The following is a 21675-nucleotide window of genomic DNA, read 5'->3' on the forward strand; positions in this document are numbered from 1 at the left end:
ATCACTTAATACATTCAGAAAGGATACGTAGTTGAGTGCATTAGTTTCTGAGAAAATTTAAAAACCATCGTAAAGAATATTTCATTAACGTCAAGGCCTTTGCAACGACTAATTCGTTTTGCTTCACTGGATCCATTGAACTCAATATTCATTCTCTCCCACTTCAGCTGCATGTGCTAAGGACGGAGTGCAGTGCAGCAACTAAACGAGCTGACTTTGACAGCAACTCTGGGGTCCCTGCCATCTACAGCTGAGAAGGATGAACAGTATTATCATGGGGTTTCTATCATCTCCAAGTGCCCTCTTGGAGTTATACTACTAAATATATTGCTGTGTTCACACTGTCTAATTAAAACATTTAAAATTCGCTATTTAATAATTGTGACAGTACGAGGCAGAAGTCCACCACTAACTTCTCAGGACAGTCAGGCATGGACTATAAAATGCATCCGAGCAAGTGTAAATCATAAATACACTTTTCTGTTTCAGAAAATAAAACTTAAGCTCTGTATTCCTAAGGTGGAGTGTACAATTAATCTTCACTTGCTACATTTCATACTCAATAGGATAGGTATTCCCTACAAAGACACAGATTAATTTTCCATACTGGATCCTCCATTTTGACCTATTCCTTCCAAGAGAACAACTCGTGACTGCTTTACCAGTGACATTATTGTTGCATGTGAGTGAAATTCAGTGAACTTGAATCACCCTCTGGAGGTTAGCCCTCCAGTAGTCAGGAAGTGCCAGAATTCTGTTTGAGTGTCTCCTGTTTAGTACCTCTATTGTGTGGCATTTCTTTCTCTCCTGTCAGTATTACAATTCACTGCACATTGTCCATGCCAACAGAGAAAAACTCACTAAATGAGGAAAAGAAAAATCTTAACATTTGCATAGTACTTTATTATATGAGCACATTTTGAGAAGATTTGTAGCTCAGGTTGAGGTTCTAGATGTAGGTTTGCTCGCTGAGTTGGTATGTTCATTTTCAGATGTTTCATCACCATACTAGGTAACATCTTCAGTGAGCTTCCCGACGAAGCGTTGCTGATGATTCCTGCTTTCTATTTGTAAGTTTGGGTTTCTTTGGGTTGATGATGTCATTTCTTGTGGTGGTGGCCTTTCCTGTTCTTTTTCTCGGGGTGGTAAATGGGGTCCAAGTCAATGTGTTTGTTGATAGAGTTCCAGTTGGAATGCCATGCTTCTAGGAATTCTCGATTGTGTCTCTGGCTTGTCCTAGGATGGATGTCGAAGTGGTGTCCTTCATTATCTGTATGTAAGGATACTAGTGAGAGAGGGTCGTGTCGCTTTGTGGCTAGTTGGTGTTCATATATCTTGGTGGCTAGTTTTCTGCCTGTTTGTCAATAAAAGTGTTTGTTACAGTTCTTGCACGCTATTTTGTAAATTACATTAGTTTTGCTTGTTGTCTGTATAGAGTCTTTCAAGTTCATTAGCTACTCTTTTACTATGTTGGTGGGTTTATGGGCTACCATGATGCCAAGGGGCCTGAGTAGTCTGGCAGTCATTTTCAAGATGTCTTTGATGTAGGGGAGAGTGGCTAGGGATTCTGAACACGTTTTGTCTGCTTGTTGGGTTTGTTGCTGAGAAATTGGCAGACTGTGTTCATTGAGTACCCATTCTTTTTGAATACCTGAACACATTTCCCCGATTTCTCAGCAAACAACTTTATTATATCCTCATGCTATTGAAAAACAGAAGAGTCACCACAGTAGTGGCAAATACAATACCTAAATCCACTTCCATCTTTGAAACCTCATGTTAGGAGTAATCATACTTTATCTTGTCTCCAGTAATTTGTAACCACAAAAATTTGACTCTCTGAGAAGCACCAAAGGTGAGATGCTTTTCTTTCAATGAGATTAATTTGTGTCCCCCACAGAGTATTGAATAAAAACATGCCAAAATGGTCCAATGAAATCTTGAACGCAGGTAGAGCAAGAGGAGTAACAGAAAGCTCTGAAGGTAATAAAAAACTAATAACCCAGTCTCAATGATAAACACACAGATAATGTTGACTGCCATTACAACATAACGATTTGTTCTTTACTGCCATAATGAACAGACTCAGGAAGAACAATCTTTTCATTTAAGAGGTCAAAGAACGGAAATGAAAAACAAATGAGTGACTCTTTGGAAGATAAAGGACACCAATGTGTCATTGCAAAAAAAAAGCAGCTCAGGTGCTTCATCTGCATTATAGAGCAGACCCTTAATTAAATTAGTTTAAAAAATTCAGTTTTGAGCCTTGGCTTTGAGCACTGCATGCATTTGAGAGTATGCCAAGTAAATGGATGTTGTTTAGACTTTAGGCTTCTACATCCCATAATATCAAAACATTTTCAATGCGCCAGTATCAAATGATCAGTTCTTTACCCCTCTGTTATTGTCCTATTGGTCAGCCTGAGTCTTTGTATGGTTTTCTAAGGTCAACCTTGCGTATTTGCACTCACTTTGACTACTTGTGGGAAACATGATTTCACTATTAAAGCATTGATTGTTGTCAGTATTCCCCCCAATTTGTAAATAAAAAGCAGTCTCCATTGTCTAAAATGAATTAGTCCCATGATTTACATCTATTGTCCACTTAAATAACTCTTTGCAGTCTAGTAAATGGTTCAGTTGGACCAACCACTACCACAGAGAGGCATAGTGACAAAAAGCACGGAAACAGACCCTTCAGCCCAACTCGTCCATGCTGACCAGATATCCTAAATTAATCTAGTCCCATTTGCCAGCACCTGGCTTGTATCCCTCAACCCTTTCTGTTCATATACTCATCCAGATGCCTTTTTAAATATTGTAACTGTACCAGCCTCCACTACTTTGTCTGGCAGCTTATTCCATACACATATCGCCCTTTGTGTGAAAATATTGCCCCTTAGATCCCTTTTAAATCTTTCCCCTCTCACACTAAACTTATGCTCTCTAATCTCCCCCAAACCAGGGGAAAGACCTTGTCTATTTAGCCTACCCATGCCTCTCATGATTTTATAAACCTCTATAAGGTCACCCCTCAGCCTGTGATGTTCCAGGGAAAACAGCTCCAGCGTATTCAGCCTCTCCCTATAGCTCAACCCTCCAACCCTGGCAACAACCTTGTAAATCTATTCTGAACCCTTTCAAGTTTCACAACATCCTTCCCATTGGAGGAAGACTGGAATTGCACACAATATTCCAAATGTTGCCTAACCAATGTCATGTACAGCCGCAAAATGACCTCCCAACTCCTGTACTTAATGCTGTGACCAATAAAGGAAAGCATACTAAACACCTTCTTCACTAAACTTTGCTCCATGGGAAACCCTCTTTTCTGGATCACTAGCTTTATTATTTGGCAATGAACTGAACTCTTCTGACAGCAGGGGGTGAGCATGCTGACAATTTTGTATTCCCAGCCACAGTAGAGACTCTACATTCAAGCAACTATGAACCTGCACTCCATGGTCTCCTTGTTCAGCAACACTCCCCAGAGCCTTACCATTAAGTGTATAAGTCCGGCCCTGATTTGCCTTTCCAAAACGCAGCACCTCACATTTATCTAAATTAAAGTCCATCTGCCACTCCTTGGCCTATGTGATCAAGATCCCATTGTACTCTGAGGTAACCTTCTTCACTGACCACAATTCATCCAATTTTGTTGTTATCTGCAAACTTACTAACTATATCAACTCTGTTGACATCCAAATTATTTATATAAGTGATGAAAAGCAGTAGACTGATCTCTCATCCTTGTGTTACACCACTGGTCACAGGTCTCCAGTCTGAAAAGCAACCCTCCACCATCACCCTTTGTCTTCTACCTTTGAGCCAGTTCTGTATCAAAATGGCTAGTTCTCCCTGTATTTCATGTGATCTAACCTTGCTAACCTGTTTACCATGAGGAACATTCTCGAATGCTTTATTGAAGTCCATATGGATATCATCCACGGCTCTACCACCTTTCTTAAATAGTGGCACCATATTACCCAACCTGCAGTCTTCCAACACCTCACCTGTGACTATTGATGATACAAATATCTCAGGAAAGAGCCCAGCAATCGCTTTCGTAGCTTCCCACAGAGTCCTAGGGCTCCTCTGTAATATGGACATTCATCATCTATTTCCCCACATTTTGTATCTTCCATGTCCTTCTCCACAGTAAACACTGATGCAAAATATTTGTTTAGTATCTCCCCCATCTCCTGCAGTTGCACGCATAGGCTGTCTTGCAGATCCTTGAGGGGTCGCATTCTCTCGCTTGTTACCCTTTTGTTCTTAATGTATTTATAAAATCTCTTTGGATTCTCTTTAATTCTATATGCCAAAGCTATCTCATGTCCCCTTTTTGCCCTCCTACTGTCTTTATATTCTTCTCGGGATTCACTCGATCTCTGCTGTTTTTACCTGTTAAATGCTTCCGTGTTTTTCTTAACCAAGCCCTCAATTTCTCTAGTCATCCAGCATTCCCTACACCTACCTGCCTTGCCTTTCACCCTAACAAGAACATTGTCTCTGGACTCTCTATCTCATTTTTGAAGGCTTCCCAATTTCCAGCCATTCCTTTACCTGCGAACATCCACAGCAATGAACCTTTGAAAGCTCTTCCCTAATACCATCAAAATTGGCCTTCCTCCAGCTTGGAACTTTAATGTGTAGATCATGTCTATCTCTCTTGAAGATTTTTCAGCAGTTAGTGCTGAGCAGAGGCAACCATTCAGTAAAAGAGTTGGGTTCTGGTGAAATGGCACACAAGTCTGAAATTTGAAAACAGATTTACAAGATATATATTCTCAAAATTCTCAACTGGTAGGCAGCTATGTAGGTTATTCAACCAAGAATGGTGCGTCAGGGAAATGTCAAGAGTCTGAATAATGAGTTGCAATAACGTATTAGACTGGCAACTCATTTTAACATATGGAGCTCAATATGGTACACTATTACTCACGAGGAACAGCACTTGTCAAATCGCAGTAACGTTGCTCCATGGGAAACCCTCTTTTCTGGATCACTAGCTTTATTATTTGGCAATGAACTGAACTCTTCTAACAGCAGGGGGTGAGCATGCTGGCAATTTTGTATTACCAGCCACAGTTCTGGTCTGTCACTGTGTTACCACCTTTGTGCTATTTTATTGGAGGCTGTTTCTGCTGGGTGACTACCACAAGGGGTGAGGGAGCAGCCTTGTTTAATTTCTCCTTCTTCTCCTGCAGCTGTGATTACCTGAGGACTAGGAATCAAAGAATTGAATTGAATTTATTGTCACAGTGAAAAGCTTTGTCTTGCGAGCAATACAGGCAGATCACATAGTTAAATAGCATAGATAAGTAAATAATAGGTAGACAGTGGCAAAAACAAAAACACAGGTACAGGCAAATGTTAAGAGTTTGTGAATCCATTCAATATTCTAACAACAGTGGGATTGGTGCATGTGTTTAGACTTCTGTACCTTATCCCTGATGTAGAGGTTGTGGAAAAACATTGCCAGGATGGGATGGATCTTTGAGAATGCTGGTGGACTTTACTTGACAGCAGGCCGAGTAGATGGATTCTGTAGGTGGGAGGTTGGCCTTTGTGATTGTCCAGGCAGAGTTCACCACTCACTGTAACCATCTCCAATCTTGAATAGTACAGATACCATATCCGGTAGTGATACATCCAGACAGACTACTCTCGATTGCGCACCTATAAAAGTTGGCAAGTGTATTCACTGTCATGCCAAATTTCGTCAGCTGCCTGAGGAAGAAGAGACGTTGTTGGGCCTTTGTAACCAGTGCATCCACATGAAGAGTCCAAGAAAGCTTGTGGATGACCACTCCCAGGAGCTTGACACTCTCTACATGTTTCACTTCTGTGCTGTTAACGTGGGGCATGAGTAACATCCCACTGAAAGTCAATAATGAGTTCCTTGGTTTTGCCGGCATTGAGAGCTAGGTTGTTCTCAGTGCACCATTTTTCCAGGTCTTCCACCTCTTGTCTGTGGTCTGTTTCATTGCCATCTGACATTCGACCGACTATGGTGGTGTCATCAGTGAACTTGTAAATGGCATTAGTCTGGTATTTGGCGACAGTTTGGGTACACAGTGAGTACAATAGGGGGCTGAGTACGCACCCCTGGGGGACTCCAGTGTTGAGTGTTAGTGAGGATGAAATATTGTCCCCAAACAATGTGGATCTGTTCTTCAGTTTGATTTTCAGATATTGCAAAGCCAGAGGGCATCTCCCTTTTGAGTTGCCATGATAGTCTGCCACTTACAACAGGATCTTCTATCTCTTTGAGGGGCTTCCAGGTCACCCAGAGCCTTATGGGCTCCAAGAGGCAGCCTCTGAATTGGCTGACTCCACCAAAACTTTTCACAGCGTCTTGTCATCACTTAGAGGCACCAGCTCATATTTCATTCTAATGGGAGTACCATGCCCTGGAATGAAAATTCTGCTTACTTATGCTCCAAACAGTATAGCAATTGAGGTTTACTCTTCTTGACCAAACAACTGTTTGCATGTTTTCCAGGCATCCCCATCACTCAGACGATGCCTTTATCAGTCAGGTCAGTTTCCTTCAATTGCTGCTTGAGGATTATGTTTATTACTCCAGCAATAAGAAGGTTCGTTGAAAGTTAAAAAAAAAATGTGTGGGCTGTGTGTATGAGATTAGTGTGCTATCACTTTGAGCATGTACCCATCTGCAAATTGATCACCAAACATCACTATCATCTAGTCTACAGCTTATCAGCACATCAACCAGCGATCAGTTACCATCTGATTAAGGGAAAGGGGAAAGATATTGAGGCTGGGGGAGAGTGTTCAGTGTCTAAGGGTAATAATTTGAGTATTAGGTGCTAGATAGTTCTTGAATACACTGGGTACCACATGGGAAATAGATAACACAAGTGCAGCAGTAAGAAACAACCTTTGTTAAAGTTCTCTTAGTCATTGTTAAATTTGTGACTTCAAATATGCTCTCTCAGCCTGTGATATGACATTGGAAGTGCAGGGGTGGGGGAAAGAAAACATGGGGGTAAATGCAGAGGTGTTTACAATTGTCTCATAACATTTGCTGGAGCTGATGTGCCTTCACTCTGGGAATTGTGCCGTTTGATTCATTGGCTAATGCTCGTACTGTCAGTGTGAAATGGAAAGTGTGGCTGGAGGAATTCAAAGTTATATTGACATCATGATATGTTTTCAGGTGTGGTAACAATGGTGCAGGAAACATAGCAACAGACTATTGCCATTTAATGCAGGTACTTTGGTGATAAAAGTTGGATTACTAGCATACAGTGAAATATATGGAGGACCATTATATGGTGACACCAAATGCCACATTCCAAAAGCATGTTTTACATCAAATGAGATAGAAAGTGGGGTGGGGGGGAACATTAGCTTAATTATTACAGATCTGAATAACCAGATAACGGAGAGGGATGATCCAATATTGCAAGTTGGATCAGTTGAGGTACAAGCTGCTGGAAAGAGGATGTAACAGTGTAGGATAACACTTTAAAAATAATAGTTGCTGTGAATGGATAATGTCACAGCATGAAACTTTGACCCACCTCTGCCAGTGGCATGACAAAAGCTGAAGTTAACTGAGTTGCATAACAGAATCCAGGTCCATGTAAATGTAAGCAACAGAAATCTGGGAGAGCATTTCAGATGTGGGAAGAGATGCCAGCTGATCTCCCAAGGAAAGAAATGTACAATCTGGGAGGAAGAGGGGTGCAAAAAACATCTTGCTAAGAAATGTAGAAGCAAAGCTGAAGCAGCACAACTGAATGAATCAAAGAAAATGCAAAGAATGAGGACACAAATAATAATCGTGGTTACACATTTTCCATTATTGGGGGCGACCATGAAAAAATGCCAGTGATCATAGGTGGTAATGAAATGTGCATTTTTGTAGCTTTAGGCAGTGACAGTAATATTAATGCCAGAGCACTGACAGGTCTGAAAGTAAAGAAAATCATGTGTGCTTCTCAAATGTGAAAAAAAGCTGTATCCTTACATCACTAAAATCATGGTTCAAACTATTGAATGTATTATTGTGGATGTGAGAACTGCAGATCAGAATATAAAGGCAGATTTTGTCGTGATTGAGGAATATGGGAAGCCTCTTCTGAACACAGAAATAGTCCAAGCATTGATGGCACTACCCATCAGGTTGAAAGTGAATTCCTTAAAATCGTATGCACATCTTAGAATCTAGTTTGGGCCTATGTTTAGAGGAATTTAAGAATTCCACAGTCACCATTGATAAGAGCGTGAGACCTGTGCAGATCTGCGTGTATACACAACATCTTGTGTTCTGAGAGTTGAAGCAAAGATCAAGGAATTGATTGACTAGGAGAAGGTGAGGACTGCAGATGCTGGAGAGTCAGAGTCGAAAGTGTGGAGCTGGGAAAAGCACAGCAGGTCAGGCAGCATCCAAGGAGCAGGAGAGTAAACGTTTGGGGCAGGAATGTGGAGGAGGAAGGGGGCTGAGAGATAATTAGGAGGGTTGGGGATGAGGCTGGAGGGAAGATAGATGGGATGGCCATAGGTGGATGCAGGTAGGAAGTGATTGTGATAGGTCGATAGGGAAGGTGGAGCGGATAGGTGGGAAAGAAGATGGACCAGTAGGTCAGGTCAAGAGAGCGGTGCCAAGTTGGAAGTTTGGATCTGGGATAAGGTGGGGACTGGGGAGATTTGGAAACTGGTAAAGTCAATGTTGATGTCGTGTGATTGTAGAGTCCCAAAGTGGAAGATGAGTCGTTCTTCCTGCAGTTGGTGGGTGGCTTTGATTTTGCAGTGGAGGAGAGCCAGGATTTGCATGTGAGGAGGAGTTGAAGTGGTTGACCACAGGGCAGTGGGATTGTTTGGTGCATACAGACTAGAGATGTTCCCTGAACCGCTCCACGAGTTGCCTTCCCGGTCACAGCACGAGGTGCAAACCTGCTCCCACACCTCCCCCCTCACCTCCCCCCTCACCTCCCCCCTCACCTCCATCCTAGCCCTCTACACCTGACAACTTCCCTTGACGCCCCACAGGGTGTAAAACCTACACCCACATCTCACCCCTCACTTCTGTCCAAGGCCCTAAAGGATAATTTCAAATCTGGCAGAGATTTTCCTGCACATCCTCACACCTCATTTACTGCATCTATTGCTCTCGATGTGGTCTCCTCTACATCAGGGAAACTGAGCACCAACCCGCGGAGTGGTTCAGAGAACATCTCTGGTCCGCACGCACAAAACAACCCCATCGCTTCAACTCCCTCTCACACTCCCTCCAAGGACATGCAAATCCTGGTCCTTATACACTGCCAAATCAAAGCCACCTGATGACTGGAGGAAGAGCGCCTCATCTTCTGCCTGCAACCACACAGCATTAACATTGACTTCGCCAATTTCTAAATCTCCCCACCCCTGACTTTATCCTCGATCTAACCCTACAATTTGGCACAGCCCCCTTCCACCTCCACATTTATGATAAAGGGCTTATGCTGCCCGTGTTGCTGTGTCTTTTCCAGTGCCACGCTTTTCAATTTAGATATCATAGACGCAATTAAAAAATCAGTACCATGGATAAACCCTTCCAAAACCAAATGGTGACATTAAACTCTGCATTAACATGCAACAGGAGAAATGAAGTGATAATGAGAGAACATCACCCATTTCTCATTGTGAATGAAGATTTTCAAGAGTTATCAACAAGCAAGATATTGTCCAAATTAGACTTAAGTATCACTAGTTGAACCTTCATCCTGATTCAAAAAAAGTGACAAGTTTACTATACTTTAATATTGTGGACTTTAATATACAAGTGATCATTATTTGGAATCAGTGCAGCACCAGAGATTTACCAATAAAAAATCCATAGGGTGATACAAGTGATCTCAGGAACAGTTAATATCTCAGAAGACATCATGATTTGTAGAGCCAATAGAGAGAATCATGACAAGAGGTGGAAATTAATATTCATTAGATTGGAGTCAGCAGGATTTAGGGTCAGTTCTAACAAATGCTTGTTGAACACAACAGAGATAATGTCCCTGGACATGAATTCTTCATAAGTAGAATTGATCAAACAAAGATAAGGTAGAAAGAATAACTCAGGCATATGAACCACCAAAGACTCGCAGAGCAAGAAATTGTCTGGGACTTGGAAACAGTTGTGCAAGGTCTATCCCAAACTTCACTCCATTGCCTGATCTATTGAGGAAGATGACCATAAAGAATGAATGATTCAAGTTTGATGAAGAACAGAAAGCTGGATTCAAAACACAGCTTAAAAAGCACTTGGACTCTATAACACTATGATCCAAATGAACCAATGGAAGTCATGGTAGACACTCATCCAGTAAGATTAGAAGCAGTCCTGGTGTAAATTCATGATGAGGGCCAAAGAATTATTACCTATGTAATCAGATCTCTGACAGATGTGGAGAGGAGATATTCTCTGACGGAAAAAAGTTCCTAGAATTGATGTAAATGTGTGAAAGGTTCCATGCAAACATGATCAGCATTGACTTTGAACTAGTGATAGATCACAAGCCATTGGATACAGTTTATATTCCCAGATCTAAATTATATACCAAAATTGACAGTTGTATTCTGAGATGCCAGCTGTAGAAGAACAAGTTCATTCAGATTATTGGAAAAATGAACATTGCTAACCTACTGTGAGGGAAGATCAAGCATACAGACCTTCACTAGAGAAGAAAGCTGAGTAATTTGTGCAGTTTGTGGTAAATCAATTGATACACTCAAAACAGTGATAATGAGAGAGATTGAAAGACCGATAAGGATCTAGAGTTGGATGAAATCAGACACAGACTCCAAGATGGAAAATAGCAGAATTGCAATTAAAAGCATTCATTGCTACACAAGATAATCTGTGAGAAGTGTGTTTTCAGAGGCAATAGACTTGTAGTGTTAGGCCTAGATTTGTGATACTTATATGAATCATTTGGGAATTGTTTTGAAACAAAACCTCCAGAATATGGTGGGCTCTTTTCTGTCAGTATGTGTGGGGTTGCTCTATATCTAACCACATACCAATTCTTCCTTCCACTATTTGACCTCAGTCTGAGCAATCTTTGTCCATTTCTCTAATGCTTGGTTTACCATGGCACTTCTTTATCTATAGCCATTTAGGGATTACACTGTGGACGGTGAATGCCTAAACTTGTATATAATCTACATCAAATATTGCATCTAATTTGCCTTTGAACTGTCTGTGTCTGATGCCATCCAATTCTGGATCTTAATCTGACTCTCTTTCAATCTCTCTTTATTTGAGTGTACCATGGGCTCAAACTGCATGAACTATTCAGTTTTCTTCTCTAGTGACGGTCAATCGATAGAATCTTACAATAGTCTGACTGATATGGCCTATGATAGGATTTGTGGCTGAATTGGGTGACAAGTGTGGCAAAGTCCACCTCAGTGTTGGGATAATCTTGCTCTATCTTTTATGGTTTTCACAAATGGTGTAGTGAGATTCTCACTAGGCAGCAGCAAGATGTCAATGATGAGGATTAATACCTGTTACATACCTTGTGAACTCCACAGTTCATTTCATTTATATTCAGATTAGCATCTTATCAAACCAGCCAAACAATCTAGATGCCCAGAAAGCTTAACAAGAGAACCAGAGTGGGTACCTAGTGAATTAAGCTCTTTCTTTGTTTCAAATTACTTCCAGGTGGGACACTGGGCAACAACAGACCATGCCTGATCTACAGGCACCAACCACATGCACCTTCATCGATAGATATTCACATTTGGCATCTGCCAACCTATAATGAGCATCATGGTTCTTCTTCAATACACTGACACTCTGCTCATGAACGTGCAGGGTACACCAACAACTAGCATTTAGAGAGCTGCAGCAGAGTCAATTTGTGCACAGGGACAGGCACTCAGCTCAATAAATTGACCAGGCTGCAGCCCAGGGCTGCTTATTTGTTCTCTAAGCACCACCTGCATGTTTGCACCATCTATGTCAAAATTACCTTACCTTGCCATATCATGCGTATTATTGTGTTGGTACTTTGACCAGAGCTAAAGTTTTTCACTACTGCTATTTTATGGGTGTGCAAACACAGACAGGCTCCTTATCATGCTGGATGGGTTGAACACCTCAGTGAAAGGCACACGGAGATGGAATGTAACACTTATACAATGTGATGCAAGCACACCACATTCATTCAACCAAATATCTATGTGGGAAGCTGGTGCAGGATAGTCCTCAGTGCTGCCAAGGGGACCGAAGACATTGGGTGTCCCATATTATCAGCCTGCAGTCCAAGGGTTTCAGCACAGTCAGATCCCCTTTGAATGAACACAGGGGATCTGTCCTCGTACTATCCAGGGACTGTTCAGTGGTTTGATATTCAGGGAGATGCAAACACTGCAATCAGCGGTCCAGTTGGTATCTGTTTGTTGAAGTCGATTTGAGTTTAGGGGCAGCATTCCTTGGTGTCAGTCCATTGTTTGTTAAGGACTGTAGGAGCAACAAAGGTTAAATGGCGGCACGGTGGCACAGTGGTTAGCTCTGCTGCCTCACAGCGCCAGAGACCCGGGTTCAATTCCCACCTCAGGCGACTGACTGTGTGGAGTTTGCACATTCTCCCCGTGTCTGCATGGGTTTCCTCCGGTGCTCCGGTTTCCTCTCACAGTCCAAAGATGTGCAGGTCAGGTGAATTGGCCATGCTAAATTGCCCGTAGTGTTAGGTAAGGGGTAAATGTAGGGGTATGGGTGGGTTGCGCTTCGGCGGGTCGGTGTGGACTTGTTGGGCTGAAGGGCCTGTTTCCACACTGTAAGTAATCTAATCTAAATGACAGAAGGGGTGGGGGAGTTGAGGTTTGTGGTGGGATGCAGTGGCACTTATAACATTGAGAATAAAGACGGCATTGGGGAGAAACACGTTCAATTCAGAACTGTATCGGAGGGCATAGAAAATGACAGGAGGGATGGTTATTGACTGTATTCATCATGGCTTCCATAGGGAGAATGTAAAGGAGTAAGGTGGGCATCAGAAGATGTAATTGCAGGAAAGTCAATTTTGATGAAATTCAATGTAGTGGAGCTCCACATTGTGGGGGGGTTGAATGGATTGTCAGGGTACTGCAATATAACAGGAGGTATGTAGGCTCTGGAGAGGTATCTGGCAATCAGGCAGATTCAGGTGTTGATAATGTTTAGTGTGATCGGCACTCCTGATGTAATTTTCCTTTCTCTACATATGAAGTACTCCTAAGAATGGCTGGAACTGCACCCAGGTTGGTGGACTATGTTTTAGTTTGATGGTCAAAAGCACAGAATCCATGTTTACTAGATGCCCCGTGACATTGCACTGACAAAGGCATGATGGAGCAATTTGCATAATGCAACTACATTAGATTGTCAACTATTACATTGCCCATTTAGGTCAAGGATGCTTGGGGGTCAGATGGTGATCAAAGACAATTTGCTACCTGCCTTGCAAATTTAACCTGGGCATCTCAGTAATGTCAAAGTTGGCAGAAATGATGGTACAAAAGACCAATGATGGCTGAAGGAAATCTACTATTGACTCCATCTCCAAGGGCCCTGTGTGAGCCACAGAAGTTCAAGTCTTTATCTGTCCTTTAATGATTGTGCAGAATGTAATATGAGATTCAGCATTTGTAGGATTTTGAAAGTGGCATTGAGTTGTAGGCATTCCCTTTTACTTACATATTGTGATCACTCAATCAGTGCAGCATCTTCAATAAGTGATTATACACATTGAGGTGGAATGTCGTTGTCCAATACAATAATGCCCCAATTATACACATTCAACATATTGCACAATGAATTATATACAGCTTTCATGCTCCACCAATTGCTGTTCTGAGATCTGAGAAATTCTTTTGCTCCCTCTGTGCCAAATTTAGGTCTTTTCCACCAAAAGTGGTGGGCATGCCTGTTGGAATGGTAGTTGTTGTGACTGCTTGCCTAAGAAGATGATGCAAGTGGAGTAGGACTGATAGCAATCCCAGGAGCAAGCTAACATGAAGGATGAAGTGCACCAAGCTCAGGGAGAGGTCACAGCCCCAGGACAAATGGTGAGTAACTATTGGCCTGTTAGCTTAACTTCTATGATGGGGAAAATGCTTGAATCTATAATAAATGAAAAAATAGTAAGACATCTGAATAGAAATTGTCCCCTCGGTCTGACACAGCATGGGTTCTTGAAAGGCAGGTCATGTTTAACTAATTTACTGGAATTCTTTGAGGACATTACGAGTGCAGTGGACAAAGGGGAACTGGTGGATATGGTGTATCTGGATTTCCAGAAGGCCATCGACAAGGTACCACTCAAAAGACTGCTGCATAAGATACAGGTAAGGGTACTGGCATAGATAGAAGATTGGTTCATTAACAGAAAGCAAAGAGGATAAATGGGTATTTTTCTGGTCTGCAATCAGTGGCTAGTGGTGTACCTCAAGGATCAGTGTTGGGTCTTTAATGTTTGAAATTTAAGTAGATCATTTAGAGTTGGGGACCAAGTGTAGTGTGTCAAAATTCATAGATGACACTGAAATGAGTGGTAGAGCAAAGTGCAGAGAACACTGGAAGTGTGCACAGAATGTAGAACATAGAACAATACAGCGCAGAACAGACCCTTCGGCCCTCGACGTTGCGCCGACCTGTGAACTAATCTAAGCCCATCCCCCTACACTATCCCATCATCATCCATGTGCTTATCCAAGATTTGGAGATGGCGGTGTTGGATTGGGGTGTACAAAGTTTAAAAATCACACAACACCAGGTCATAGTCCAACAGATTTAATTGGAAGCACTAGCTATCGGAGCGCTGCTCCTTCATCAGGCGGTTGTGGAGTACACAATTGTAAGACACAGAATGTATAGCAAAAGTTTACAGTGTGATGTAACTGAATTTATACATTTAACCTTGATTGTTTGTTAAGTAACTCATCTGTTAGAATGGCCATGTTAGTTTCACTTCTTTCATATGTAAATCGCAAAACATTTTTTAAAAGTTACATTCTCAGGTTAACTTTAACAATTGGTGTCAGCCAGATAATATATTGAAGGTGTTAGCCCCCTGTGTGCTGTTGGCTGTGCCATAATGTTTAGACTGATTTTAATCTTAAAAAATGAGTTAACAGAATCTTACATGGATTCATGCCTTGGAGGATGGTCACCCGAAGGTCCGAAGTCGAATGTCTTGGTCCCTGAAGCGTTCTCCAACTGGGAGGGAACACTCCTGTATGTTGATTGTTGTGCAGTGCCCATTCATCCATTGCAGTAGCCTCTGCTCGGTTTCACCAATGTACCATGCCACAGGGCATTCTTGCATGCAGCGTATAAGATAGACAACGTTGGCTCAGTCACATGAGTACCTGCCACGTACATGGTGGGAGGTGTCTCCATGCCTAATGGTGGTATCCATGTCCACACTCTGCCACATCTTGCAGCACCTACTGTGACAGTGTTATGTGGAGTTGTCCTGAAAGCCAGGCAGTTTGCTATGAGCAATGATCTGTTTGAGGTTTGGAGGCTGTTTAAAGGCGAGCAGTGGCGGTGTGGGGAAGGTTTTGGCGAGGTGCTCATCCTCATTGATAATGTGTTGCAGGCTGCGAAGAACATAGCTTTTTCAGCTCTTGGGAAGTACTGGACAATGAAGGTTGCAGCTTGTGTCTGTATCCTGAGGAGGTCATTACGGTTCCTTGCTGTGGCACATCGGAACTGGCGGTCGATGAGTTGAGCATCGTACCCCATTCTTATGAGGACATCCTTGAGCACTTCCAAGTGCCTGTCATGTTCCTCCTCATCTGAATAGATCCAGTGTACACGTAGGGCTTGTCCATAGGGGATGGCTGTTTTAAAATGTTTTGGGTTGAAGCTGGCGAAGTGTAACATTGTGAGGTTGTCTGTGGGTTTGCGGTAGAGTGTGGTGCTGAGTGCCCATCCTTGATGGAGATGCATGTGTCCAAGAATGAGACAGATAGTAGAGAGTTGTCCATGGTGAGTTTGATGGTGGGATGAAACTTGTTGATATCACTGTGTAGTTTTATCAGTGTTCCTCTCCATGGGTCCAGAGGAAGAAAATGTTGTCAATGTATCAAGTGTATAATGTTGGTTGGAGGTTCTGTTTAAAGAAGAAGTCTTGTTCGAACTTGTGCGTGAAGATGTTGGCATATTGCGATGCAAATTTGGTCCCCATGGCTGTTCCATGTGTCTGAATGAAGAACTGGTTGTCAAAGCTGAAGACGTTGTGATCGGGGATAAAGCGGATGAGTTGTAGGACGGTGTTTGGAGATTGGCAGTTGTTAGTGTTGAGTACTGAGGCCGTCATTATGGGGGATACTGGTGTAGAGTGCTGAAACGTCCATTGTGCCGAGGAATGTTCCCAGTTTGATTGATTCATGGGTGCTGGGTTTCTGTAAGAAATCCGTAGTGTCGGAACAGAAGCCGGGGATCCCCTGTACAATGGGTTTCAAGATACCTTTGACCTGGCCAGAGAGGTTATTACACAGGGTCCCATTGACTGATGTGATCTTTAGAAGGCAGTAAATGTCGCCTATGCAAGAAGTATGTGGGATGAGGGCGCGTAAGGAATTCTGAAGGACTGGATCCAAAGTTCTGATCAATGTGTTTAGTTCACGGTGAACTAAATAGTGGCTACAATAGCCGGTCAGAGGCTAGGAATCTGCAGAGACTAACTCATTACCTGACTCCCCAACGCCTGCCCACATCTACAAGGAATACTCCTCACTTGCCTAGATGGGTGCAGCTCCAACAACACTCAAGAAGCTTGACATCATCCAGGACAGAGCAGCCTGCTTGATTGTCACCACATCCACAAGAATCTACTCCCTCCATCACCGATGCACAGTCGCAGCAGTATGTACTATCTATAAGAGGTACTGCAGAAAGTTACCAAAGATTCTTAGACAGCACCTTCCAAACCCACAACCACTTCCATTTGGAAGGACAAGGGAAGCAGATACATAGAACACCATGACATGTAAGTTTCCCTCCTCATCATTGCTGGGTCAAAATTAGAATTATAATTCCTCCAGTGTGGAAGCAGGCCCTTCAGCCCAACAAGTCTACACCAACCCTCTGAAGAGTAACCCACCCAGACTCAATTCCCTATTCCTACTACTCTATTTTTCCCACTGACTGAAGCACCTAACCTACACCTCCCTAGACACTACAGGACAATTTAGCAAGGCCAATTCACCTAACCTGCACATCTTTAGACTGTAGGAGGAAACTGGAGCACCGGGAGGAAACCCACACAGACACAGGGAGAATGTGCAAACTCCACAAAGACAGTCGCACAGGGCTGGGATTGAATTCGGGACCCTGGCACTGTGAGGCAGCAGTGCTAACCACTGAGCCACTGTGCTGCCCCTGGAAAATCCTGGAATTCCCTTCCTAAAGCATTGGGGACAACCTACAGCACGTGGACTGCAGTGATTCAAGAAGGCAGCTCACCACCACCTCCTCAAGGGCAACTAGGGACAGACAATAAAAATCCCAGCCAGCCAACAATGTCTATGCATGGCAAGTGAACAAAAAGGAGAAAGAGAAAAGAAAGGGAATAATAGAATGGTTAGCTTAACCTAGGTAGTGGGCAAAATGTTAGAGTCCATGATGAAAGATTGAATAGCAGAGCATTTGAAAATTTATGACAGGATTGACAGAGTCAGCATGACTTTACAAAATATAAATAATTCTTGACAAATCTACTGGAAGTTTTTGAGAATGTAATTAGTAGAGTTGATAAGGGAGAGCCAATGGTTGTGGTTTACTTGGACTTTCAGAAGGCTTTTGATAAATTTCCAAATAAGAAATTAACGTGCAAAATTAAAACATGTGGTACTGGGTACAGTGTAGTAACATGGATCGAGAACTGGCTGACAGACAAGAAACAAAGGGTAGGAACAAAATGGGTCTTTTTCCAAGTGGCAGGCAGTGATTAGTAAAGTATCACAGGGATGAGTGCTTGGGCAAAAGTTACTCTCAATATACATTAGTGATTTATATGAGGGAATTATATGTAATGTCTCCAAGTTTGCTGATTACACAAAAGTTAGGTGGGAAGGTGAGCTGTGAGGTTTCAATGTAATTTGGACAAGTTGGCTGAGTGGGCAACTGTATAGTAGATAAAATATAATGTGGATGAATGTATGGTTCTCCCCTTTGGTAGAAAAAGTAGGAACTCAGATAATTATCTGAATGGAGGTAGATTGACAAAGGGGGAGGTGCAACAGACTTAGTTGTCAATGTATACCAGTTGTTGAAAGTAAACATGCAGGTGCAGCATATAGTAAAGAAGCCAAATGGTATGTTGGCATTCATAGCAAAAGTGGTTGAGTACAGGAGCAGGTATGTCTTACTGCAATTATACAGGGCCTTGATGAGATCATATATGGAGTATTGTGTGCAGTTTTGGGCTCCTTATCTGAGGATGAATGATCTGGCTGCGCAGGGAGCACTATGAAGGTTTATCTGACTCATTCCTGACGTTCAGAGTGGTTCTGGATTGATTAGGACTATACTCATTGGAGTTTGGATGAATAAGGGGTGTTCTCATAGAAACCCATTAAACTCTAACAGGACTAGAAAGGGAAAATGCAGGAAATATGTTCCTTTTCACCTGAGAGTCAGAAACCAAAGATAACATTTAAAGATATGGAATAGGCCATTTAGGTTTGATTTTGGACTGAAGGAGAGATTTCTTCATTCAAAGAGTCCAATGACCTTCCTTAGAGCACTACTCGAAATGTTAACTCTGTTTTTCTCTGTACAGATGCTCTTGAGTGTTCCCAGAATGTTCAATTTTTATTGTCAGAGAGATCTGAGCTAGATATCTATTTCTCCATCCAAGACTGAAAATGTGATTAGATTAGATAAAGCACTGTGCAATCTTCAACATTAACTCTGTCAGAACTACTGCCATACCATAATAGTTACTAAACTTAAATCTCATTTAAAAATGTCTCATGGATGATTTTTGTGGGAAGGGGAAATGTCACACTGGAACAATTAACTTGAAGTCAGGATTGAAGTACATTGTTGGTAATATAAAGAAAGACTTAAATTTTATACCAGGTGTCGATCTAGGACTTCAATGGCAAAAACATTCATTTCTATCTAAGGTGTCCTTGTCCTTGATAAGCATAAAAATTACTAAAGAAATTAACAAATTTAGTGTCTTGTCAACATGAAAATTATGCAAACTAGTAACGGACAAAACTGCAGCCTTTCTGTTTCACTCTATGTAATTTTCATCTCCTTTATCATTTGGCATTCACCTCCATAAGCTGGACAGTAGGAATATCGACTCCTTAGCTCGCACTTTGCATTCACCTCCAGCAAGTTGGATGGTAGGATATGTTGATTCTTTGGGTGGCACTCTGCAATTGGTAGGTTCCAGATTATTTCGGTTGACTTGTTTCTTGCATCAATTAGATCATTTTATTGTGATATACATCTTTGGTACACAAGCCAAAAAACCTTGCTTACACATTTCTCATCTTCAGACTCCATCTAAAGTGGCCATCCTATGATAATTCCCCCCCCATCCAAAAATCTAGTGTCCATGGATATACTGCATAAAATCTTATTCTACTATTACTTTCGTCTTTGCTCACCATTATTGGTGACTAGTGACCCCAAAGATCTTAGTTTAAAATTCTCATCCTTCTATTTAAATTCTTTCATAGCCTCCCCAGTACCTATCTCTATCAACTTCTCAACCCACCTCATTAATTTCCAATTAGGCTGATCTGACTTCTGTGCATTCTATTGTGCTCGTGCATCACCATTGAGTTCTTTGGAATTTTTGCCTGTGTTACAATTGCTAGACAAATACAAGCTGCTGATTGAAATAATCACACCCTCTTAACTGATATTTACTGGTAAAATCTAGAATGTAAAAGGCAACAAGCAATGCATGTTCAATCAGCTTTTATGGTAAATTGCAGTTATGGGATTGTGGTGTCTCTTAAAACTTCTGCATTAACTTGAACTTTATTATAAAAGAAGAATGTACTAATAATGTGGTTTAGTCACATCCTGTTTCTAATCTCACCACTTCTGTTTCCTTAGAATTCTGTGTCACATCTCAGGTTGAGAGAATGCTCTTGAAGTCATGGATATAACTTGAACAAAATTTTAGAAAGCTTTTAATGGAGGCTGCTACTTATTGCTTTTATATGTCTTCTTTCTATGTGACACCCAGAGTATTTTCAGTTATTTGTTCAAGCATCACTTACTATTGATGCTCAAGCCATCATCCAACATCCTGCCCTTATTTCAACAAGAAACATGTTCATGATTTTCTGGTATTGCACCAACATAATACTGTAATAAATTTTGCAAACAAACTTAATAAAGCATTATTTTCCTAATTCATTGAGTAAATGAATTTCTTCAGTTACAAATGTCAGGTAGGTTTAGAGTATAAAAGGCCAATGTAATTTCAGTCTTTTGTTCAATACTTTCTTTCATTCAACACATTTTCTTTCAAGACCATCATTTTGCCCTTTTTATTTTGAACATGATCTAAACAGAAAAATCTTCATATTACTTTGATTGTCTCTTCCTAGGTGATTTGCCTGTTGAGTCAGGAACTCAATTCATCATGACAAGCTTAGGACGTCTTGCCATCCTCTCTGAAACTGATGATGTTTTCTCTGGATAGCACGCTGTTCACTTGCACATCACTGCTTTGGATTCTAGATTGTTGGATGTCAGCTTCTTCTCAGCACTTGCATCTAGTTCATCTGCTGTTTTGTCACTCTGATATGTTCTGATTGTAAAGAATTTCAGTCCTATAATATACATTCTAGTAACTGTACAGTCACAGTAAGTGATGGCTGACATGGCATGAGGTAATATATTGTATCCGCTTACGCTGACTCAGTAATATTTCATCACTGTCATCACATTAAAATGGCTAGCTTTTCTTCTGTGGTTTGTATACTTTACATCATCCTTTTTCTCAACATCATGATCTTGAACCTCCTGTTCAACACTGATCCAGTTCAACTCTGGCACCTCAATACACATTTTGCAACCAAAATAACAATTTTGTGTTGGAGTGTATGCTCTGTACCTGACCACATATGATATCAATACTACCTTCCAATCTTTGCCCTCGACCTGAGCCACCCTCATCCATTGCTCTAAACCTTGATTTTTGTTGTTCTACTTTAACACTTTTCTGTGACAGTTAGGCATTACTCCATGATGGTGAGTGCCAGTGACATGTAAAGATCTGCAAAGGTTTGTGAAATGGATTATGACCTATTGTCTGAATACAGAGTGACTCAGAGATTGTAAATTTCAGTCATAGCAAATATCATTTTCTTTGCAAATACCATTACAGGTTACACTTCCCGAGTTGCAACTCACCACCACCTTCTCAAAAGCATCTAGGAATGGGCAGTGAATGCTGGCCTGCTAGCGACACCCACGTTCCACAGGTGAATAAATGAAACCATGGTGGCTCAGTGGTTAGCACTGCTGCCTCACAGTGTCAGGGACCCGGGTTCAATCCCAGCCTTGGGCGACTGTTTTTGTGGAGTTTTCACATTTTCCCTGTGTCTGGGTGCTCCGGTTTCCTCCCACAGTCTGAAGATGTGCAGGTTAGGTGAATTGGCCTTGCTAAATTGTCCCATAATGTC

The 21675-nt window shown here is 41.7% G+C and overlaps 1 long non-coding RNA gene across 1 annotated transcript in view; it reads left to right on the forward strand.

Annotated features, from left to right (window-relative positions):
- Nucleotides 1–21459, forward strand: part of LOC122549151 — a 30318-nt gene extending 8859 nt beyond the window's left edge. Inside the window, exons 2-3 of the long non-coding RNA XR_006311431.1 lie at nucleotides 13900–14070; nucleotides 21378–21459. This is a non-coding gene — a long non-coding RNA (uncharacterized LOC122549151). The remainder of the gene's footprint in view (nucleotides 1–13899; nucleotides 14071–21377) is intronic.
- Nucleotides 21460–21675: the final 216 nt, after the last annotated feature.

Source organism: Chiloscyllium plagiosum, chromosome 4 (genome assembly GCF_004010195.1).
Source record: "Chiloscyllium plagiosum isolate BGI_BamShark_2017 chromosome 4, ASM401019v2, whole genome shotgun sequence".
Taxonomy (NCBI): Eukaryota; Metazoa; Chordata; class Chondrichthyes; order Orectolobiformes; family Hemiscylliidae; genus Chiloscyllium; species Chiloscyllium plagiosum.